The following is a 9139-nucleotide window of genomic DNA, read 5'->3' on the forward strand; positions in this document are numbered from 1 at the left end:
AGTAAGGCAAGTTTTGAAACTGGACACTTAAGTAAGCTTTGTGACGTCTGGACATCTGCTGAACGAGCAACGCCATCAGGCCCGTAATAGAGCTTTCCATTTCACATATTAGCAACTGATCACCAACGTTAATAGCTTTCGACGGACGACACCATTTACTGCGGCGGGTGAGCTCTGGCAAGTACTCCCGCCACCGTATCCACTGCTTCTAAAAACCGTTCTTTAAAGTTTGAGCAATTCGCCACTGCTTCCTTAGGCAGAGCAACTTCTTATCTAATGGCGCCGGTGTTTGTGTCGAGTTTACGGAATTGAGCAAAAAATGATTTGGCGTAATCGGTTCCGGATCATCTGGAGTGACGGGTATGTGTGTGAGCGGCCTAGAATTTACTATATTCTCAGTTTCTATCAATAGGCTATTCAGTGTGTCAACTTGTGGGGCGCATTCTTTTAGCATTATAAACAACGCCTTCTTTACTGACTGTACCAGCCGCTCCCAAACACCCCCTTCGCTTGTGTTTGACGGGCAGTTAAATTTCCACCGGATTCCTAGTGGTGTTAAAGCTTCCGAAAAGGCACCGTCGTCCATAAAATCTTCGACATCACGCAGTTCTTTCTTTAAGCCAACAAAGTTAGTGCCATTATCACTGCGTATCTGAATCGGAACGCGTCTTCTATTTACAAAATTACGTATGCATAGCAGTAATACATCTGACGAAAGGTTTATCGCCAACTCCAAATGAATAGCAGGGGTAGTGAGGCAAGTGAACAGTGCCACCCATCGCTTTTCCTTTCGACGGCGAATTGTGACGAGCAATGGGCCGAAGAAATCCACCCCACTATACGTAAAGGGGCGTACATAAGCAGTTAACCTGCCGACTGGTAGAGGGGTCATTAAGGGTTGAGCCGGCACGGCCTTGCGTATACGACAAAAGTTACAATCAGATGCTACGCTTTTGACGATGGTATCCAAAACTTCTATCGAATCTCGTTGACAATCAAATTCACATTTTTGTGGTGCCATATTGCAACTAATTTCGTTAAGGCGTGATTTTTCGGCAAGATTATAAGCCGTTTCGCTGAAATTGGTACAAACGGTGCGTTTTCTATACGTCCGCTTAGCCGTAAAACTCCATCTTCGTCAATATACGGATTTAAAGTAACCAAAGGACTGCTTTTACTTACAGGTTCTTTATTTCGTAGCTGCTGAAATTCGACAGCGTACACTTCTTGAACTGTGCGGCAAAGTACGATTTCAGCGGCCGCTTCTTAATCGGCTGTAAGGCCACCTTTAGTTACCGCCAGCTTTAAGCGCGCAGCTGAACAATTCCTTGTGAAACGCAGAACCCAAGCCATGCACCTTTTCAACCTGGAAAGATTTGAAAATCGAGTCAAGCCTTAATATTTAATCTTACACTGCTTGCTGCAAGTATGCGATGTTCTGCTCTCAACTCAAGTACGCTTTCTTCTATTTGTGGAATTTTTTGAAGCTGGCGTGGCCAGTGATGCTGTGCCTTCAGCAAAAAGTCTGGCCCGGTTAACCACCTGCTGTTTGGGCGGTACGATGTCGGAAATTTCGCTCGCGTTCTCTCCTCGGCGAGAGCACTCTCGCTGGCGGCTGCAAAAATGTGCAGCTCGACATGCGAGCACGATGTAAATCTTTTATAATAGCAACGCGGTAATCGAACTTGTTTGGCTTTAGGCATTTCCTCCAGCCATGCAAACCATTTGCTAAAAATGTCATTGGAAACCGTTTCATCCCATTGAATTCCGCGAGTCCATAACTGCTGCAGCAGCAGTTTTGCTGATATGACGAAATTGGCCAAAATGCCGAATGGGTCGAAAATCGACATAACGAGGCTAAGAACTTCTCTTTTCGTTGGGTTACGGCATTGATTTAAGATATCCGGTGATACACGCTGAAACTTGAGTACGAACATAAACTCATCGGTGTTTGTTGACCAATACATTCCTAGTATGCGCTCAATACTGTCCCTACTTATGTCGACCATGTTTTCATTTTCATATATTTCATCCACAGCATTAATTACTCCCCACACTTGACTAGATTTTGATACCAAATTTGTTAAATCGAATCCGCCAGCTTTATGTATTTTTATGACGTCCTGTACTACTTCAACAGCCTTTCTTTCACTCTCGAAACAATCAACATAATCATCAACATAGTGTCGATTGATGATGCCTTCGACAGCGCGCGGAGCCGATTCTATGAATTCAGCTGCATTCATGTTTCTAACATACTGTGTCAAAGCGGGAGAACACGATGCTCCAAACAACATCCGAGTCATGGCGTATGTATCTATACGCTTTGACTTATCACCTCGTCGCCATAAAAATCGTTGAGCTTCTTGGTCTTCTTCTCGTACAACAACTTGCAAAAACATTTCGCGAATGTCGCCACAGACTGCGATGGGTGACTGCCGGAACTTAAAAAGTATCGCTAGTAGCGGTTGATTCAGATCAGGACCGGGTAGGAGAGCTTTATTCAGTGACATGCCGCCCACTTCGGCCGCGGCGTCGAAAACAATTCTTATTCCTTTTTTATTAGCGATGCGCACCGCGAAATGAGGCAGATAAAAGGTTTTCTCAGTCTTTCTAGCAACTTCGTCCGCACTTAATTTTCTGGCATAGCCTTTTTGAATGTAACTATCGATCTTCTCATTACATTGCTGCGCGAATTCCTCGTCTTTGGACATTTTTCTCTCTATTCCTTCTAGTCGCTTCTTCGCTATTTCAAAACTATTTGGAAATGGAACAGAATCAAGAGCCCATAACAAACCAACCTTGTTGCTTCTTGATGCGAATGATTGTTGCCTTCATTATGGTCATAGCGCGCGGGTCTCCGTCGGAGAGTAATGGTGCGCACTTTGGAGATATACAAAAACTTTCGTTAGCGAAGTAGTATTTAAGCAAGTGCTAAAGCTCCTCCAATCTAAAAGCTAAAAGCAAATGGCTTTTACAAGAAACCTTATTCTGGGCACAGCTGCCGTACACAACCCATCCCAAGGGAGTTTTCGTGGCTATAAGGCCGTTATCAGTCAGTTGGAGTGGGCGCTCTAAAGCTCTAAATAACTTGGCGTGATCAAGACCGATAAGGTTTCGTGGTTGCGCGTTGACATTACTTACATGAAAGGGCAGTTTTTGTGCACCCTTCCCCTCATACTGCGCTAAATTGAGCGACTGTTGTGGCAAATTCATATTACGCAGAGTATAAACATTTGACATCTTTAAGGGCTCGCACTGCTCACCACGCCCGCTAATTCTCAGGTTAACTCGCTTTGTCGGATTGGTAGTCGTCACATTTCCTAACCAGTGCAAGTGAAGCGTATCTGAATCACCGGTCAACTCTAATTCTTAGGCTAAGTCCCACTCTACCATCGAATGCGATGCTCCCTGATCGATGAACCCATAAGTATCGACAGTTTTAGTGTCAGATGAAACTGTTACGGGTACAATTTGAAAAAACACTTCTGAGCTTTCTGTCACTGCTTCAATTCTATAATTTCGTGCAACTTGGTTCGACTGGACTTCTTGGCAATCAGCACCAATAATATTGGCTACTCTGTTACTAGGTTCGACGTGTAAAAGGCTGTTGTGCATTTTATCGCAGCCGTTTACCTTACATTTCTTCTTAGAATAGCATTTAGCAATTGAATGACCTTTACCGATGCATGAAAAGCAGACGCGGAGGGCCTTAACCTTTACCCATCGCTCGCTTGGCGACATCTTATTAAATAGGGTACAGCTTCCCAATTTACCACAGCTATCGTTGCAAATTAAGCAGCTTTCTTGAGCGTTAGTTAAAAGGATCCGCTTTTTTACACCCTTTACCTGGCCAGATTCGGGTTGTCTATTACGTAAAGTGGAGAGTACTGCTACCATTGCAGCTCGTGGCAATGAGTCTACTATAATGTTTGCTCTTTTTGGTATGATGCTCAAAAAATAACTAAAATTATCTATGTTTGCGTAACCCTGCAACTTTTCCTTATACTCCGCCCATTGCATTTGCTCTTCTACTGGAATTTTAGATACCAGTACAGTGTTCACGTGACGTCACAAAGCCGCTGCTCTGCCTTTACATAGCGTACCAAGGCTGTCATATTTTTCACTTTATTAGCAAATGGTATAATTAAGCTTATATTACCTCTTGGTATCGGAGCGATTTTTTTTTATTTCCATAACCTGGCTGTTTATTATTTGATCCGCTCTTCCGAAATTTTCTCTTAAATTGCTCAGAATTTCTGGTACACTATCTGGATAGGGCAACAAGGCGTCGACAGCGACTTTAGCATCGCCATGCAAAGCAGCCCGAAGACAAATAATATTTCGCGTATGACTATAATTAAACTCGTGCGTAGTGTCTAAAAATGACCTTTCAAACATAGGCCAATCTAACGGATCGCCTCTAAACGCCGGAAAATCCACTAATTTTGCGTACATTATATGCTGACTATTGACACTAAAATTGCTTTCTATTGGCTGCGACGAATTGGGCAAGTGCAAGGGTTCTGGCATGGCCGGTGCATTTTGTGTGCTCATTGTTGGCATCTCTGTATATTCTCTAGGCCCTCTCCTTACCATACCCTGTTGTAACGTCTGTATTTGCTTGCTGTTGTTTGCAAACATTCTACCGAGCTCATGCATTTGCCTTTGAAACTCGTCTTGCATATCCATAATTTTTCTATAGAAATCCAACGTTATTTGCTCGATTCCGTTACCGATGGCATTTTTGCTCGCAGCAGTACATGTTGCTGCTCTGCTCGCGGCCTCTGCGACGCCTCTGCTTGATGCCTCGGCGCTTCTATATTCAGTGGCAGCGCTTACTGCATTTTGTATCGACGAGTCAAATTCGGTTCTATTTTCCGCCATATTCCCGTCTGCTGAAGCCTCGGTAGGTGTGCGAGTCAAAGGCATATCTTCCTCGCTGAACTCCTTTGTTGTTTCGTTTGCTTATCCTGGCCGGACGTCCACTTTCGGACATTCGCAAACGCCATTCAGTAAAACTATGTGCCAGCGACGAAAACTTCACATAAACGCAGAGCAAAGGCAATTACTCAATCAAAGAATAAAGATGTGGAGATTTGCTGCTAGCTGGCTCCAAAATTGAATAAACACCACTAATGTTGTACTACAGTATGATCGCGAGATGAAAGGGTTTATTCTCTAAATAAAAATTAATGATATATATGTGGATTAACACGTGCGTAGCTTTTAGATGTTTCAGGAAGAAGAAATTTATTTCGCTTATTTTTCACTTATATACTACGAATATGTTACAAAGAGTATGTCAGAGTACAAAATAGTTATTGTTCAGTGTTGCTTTTCAAATTCACGCGCTGAGTAAGGCAATTGAACGGCGACGAAATAACAAAAGGTTACCACATATATATCGACAAAATTAGCAATTTGTACGTACAACGCAAATTACAGCATTTTACAAACTCACTTGATTTTGGACTCTACAGCTCCACAGCCAGCAACGGTCTCAACTTACTTAAGAAATGTATACAGAAAAAATATAACCGTTGCGGACAGTGTTTCTGTGTTTTAAAACAGTTTGACATATAAGAAATAAGTACTAAATAAATTGTGCTGCCACTGCGTACGTGACATGAGTGTTTGTGTGCTTCGGTGCTGTGATCGTTTCGTTGCTTTGCATTTTGGTCGGTGTTGTTGTTTGTGTATTATTAGTGGTGCCTGCGACAACTTGTGCTAAAGTTAGCATTGGGTTTTTATTATAGGGTTGAATTTTGTATGCTGTTGGGTTGGAGCTATAAAGTTTCCATGCCTGTCTGGTTGTGCTTCGATTTTCGGCTTTAGCTCTGTTAACTGCTTTGTGCGTGAGAAAAGTAGGGTACAGTTCACGCAGTAGCTGCGTGTGCAAGAATAATGAGGAGGAGGAATACCGCATGTTTTGCATAGCTCGTGAGTTTCGGCACCACTTCTTAGTCTGGCCTAGTTTTTGGCAATTACATCGCATTGGATATGTTCTTGAACTTTTACTCTTTCCCAGCATATTTTTTAAGTATTCTGGACGTCGTATGAGGTCAAAAGATAGTTTTGCGGCACCTGTGGCTATCAGTTTATCATAGATTTTTTCATAATTTTTCTTATGTTGATAACCCTTTCGGAAGCCAATTCTTTTGTTAACTCTTCTTCAGAAATATCAATGATATTCCTCGAATAAATTCTGCCTTGATTAGAGTTCCGAGCGACGTGATCTGTCTTTTTTACTGGGATGCAGTCTACATGCGGGGCTTTGAGAACAACTTGAGTTTTAAGAATATTGGCTTTGAGCAGGAGATCGCCGGATCTTAGCGGGGTAACATCTGTGTAATCTCGTGATTTGGCGTTTAATCCTTTCTGAATTTGGAAGACGTTTTAAGAAGCTATTGGTCGGATTTGCTCTGCTGAGTTGGCGACGGCGGCGATGACCAGGAAACGCGGAATATGGTCATCGTTTTGACGTGTCTCTGGGAGTAGGGGGAAGTCGGTTGTTCTAAGTCTCTTGTTTCGGAAAATTGGCGTGTCGAGATACTGGTCAGGATTAGGGTCCTTAAACCTGTTGGTGCTGGGGGATCGATCCCGTTCATTCCTTCGCGAGTGCACACTTTCAGTGCTGATCTGGCACGCCGGCTTATTAATTTGTTGTAATTAACTGTCGGATTGAACTTTTTTTGGAGTACGTTTACGCGAAAGTATGTAAGTAAGTACGTGTGTAGAGCTTAAGCTTTGCACAAAAATAAGTAACTAACACACAAGCTGTTGGTAAGAGTAGTAATCGCGACGAGAGACAACAATGCTTACGCGGCGATTGCCTGAACGTTTTTTTTTAAATATATGTATATTAGAGTCACAGTCTAGTTCAGGCAATCGCCGTGTTAAGACGTGCCGTGTAATTAGTGAATTTCGTAGTGAACGAACAAGTACTCTATTGGTGCTTAGTGCTCGTGTTTCTAGACAATAGTATACAGTTTTCACATAAAGAGAATAATAGCGTAAAGTACAAACTTAAACAGTGCAGTAGTTAACCATCGCAATAATGAACGGCGCTGACCCCTCGATAGCAACAGGTTTCGCTTGCTCGATCCTGACTTATCGTTACTAAAAAAACGCATTAAACCCGGAGGTAAAACCAAACGATGACCATATTCCTCGTTTCCCAGTTGTCAGTGCCCTTTATTTTCATATCACGTCTTTCAAATTGAAAAGGCCTAAAACACATATGCGTTGACAACATTGTAGTTACTGAACTGAGGACCAGTGACCTGTTGATCAAAACCACAAATGCAAAAGCAGCCGACAGATTCATGAAAGCCACTCACATAGGTATAATACCGATGAAAATAACGGCCCACAAGGGCCTTAATACTATTCTTCTTCTTCTTCTTCTTCTTCTTCTTTTTTGGCGCTGTAACCGCCTAAGCGATTTTGACCGAGTTGAGCAAAGCACGCCAGTCGTTTCTCCTCTTGGCCAACTGACGTCAATTGGAAACGCCAAGTGAAGCCAAGTCCTCCACCTGATCTTTCCATCGCAGTGGGGGCCTCCCTCTTCCTCTGCTACCAGCGAGTTCCGAGTTGAATACTTTCAGAGCTGGAGCGTCGGTGTCCATTCGAACGACATGGCCAAGCCAGCGGAGCCGCTGTATTTTAATTCGCTGCACTATGTCCATGTCGTTGTAAAGCTCATACAGCTCATCGTTCCATCGTCTGCGGTACTCGCCGTCGCCAACGCGTAAATGCCCGTAAATCTTCCGCAAAATCTTTCTCTCAAACACTCCAAGAGCCGCCTCATCGGATGTTGTCATTGTCCATGCTTCTGCGCCATATACCAGCACGGGCATGATGAGTGACTTATAGAGCGTGGTTTTCGTACGTCGAGAGAGGACTTTACTCCTGAATCGCCCACTCAGTGCAAAGTAGCACTTGTTGGCAAGAATGATTCTGCGTTGGATTTCAATGCTGACATTATTATCGGTGTTAATGCTGGTTCCCAAGTAAACGAAATTCTCTACTTTCTCGAAATTGTAACTGTCAACAGTTACGTGGGTGCCAAGGCGCGAATGTGCTGACTGTTTGTTTGATGACAGGAGATACTTCGTCTTGTCCTCGTTTACCACCAGACCCATTCGCTTTGCTTCCCTATCTAACTTGGAAAAGGCAGAACAGACTTCGCGGTTTTTGTTACCGATGATGTCGGTGTCATCGGCATAAGCCAGCAATTGCACGCTCTTGTAGTAAATTGTTCCTGAGCGGTTTAGTTCTGCAGCTCTTATTATCTTCTCCAACATCAGATTAAAGAAGTCACATGAAAGGGAGTCGCCCTGTCTGAAACCCCGTTTTGTGGCGAACGGCTCGGAGAGGTCTTTCCCAATTCTGACGGAGCTGGTGGTATTGCTCAACGTCATTTTACACAGCCGTATGAGTTTTGAGGGGATGCCAAATTCTGACATAGCGGCGTATAGGCAACGCCTTTTAGTGCTGTCAAAAGCGGCTTTAAAGTCGACAAATAGGTGGTGAGTGTCGATCCTTTTCTCGTGGGTCTTTTCCAAGATTTGGCGTATTGTGAATACCTGGTCTATGGTGGATTTGCCAGGTCTAAAGCCACACTGATAAGGCCCAATCAGTTCATTGACGGTGGCCTTCAGTCTTTCACACAATACGCTCGATAAGACCTTGTAACCTATGCTTAGAAGGCTGATCCCGCGGTAGTTGGCGCGAATGGTGGGGTCACCTTTCTTGTGGATTGGGCAGAGCACACTTAAATTCCAGTCGTCGGGCATGCGTTCATCTGACCATATTCTGCACAAGAGTTGATGCATGCACCTTATCAACTCCTTAATACTATTTAGGGACGCATTTATTAAAAAAATTTGATCGACATTTCCTAGAAAGAGCTGACAGAAGAACTATCCAGTCAAAAGGTTATCGAAGTAAAGAAAATAATGCGCAAATCAGGCGACCGTTTAATTCCAACAAGCGCTGCTATCATAACATTCGACCTAATTCGCAAACCAGACATCATAAAACTCGGTTGGGAAAGAGTCCGTGTGCAGGAATACATTCCGAATCCTATGAGATGTCGCAATTGTCAACGTCTCGGGCACAAAAAGAATAGATG

This window comes from Rhagoletis pomonella, unplaced genomic scaffold (assembly GCF_013731165.1).
Source record: "Rhagoletis pomonella isolate Grant_MI unplaced genomic scaffold, Rhpom_1.0 Rhpom_scaffold_00009, whole genome shotgun sequence".
In the NCBI taxonomy this organism is placed as follows: domain Eukaryota; kingdom Metazoa; phylum Arthropoda; class Insecta; order Diptera; family Tephritidae; genus Rhagoletis; species Rhagoletis pomonella.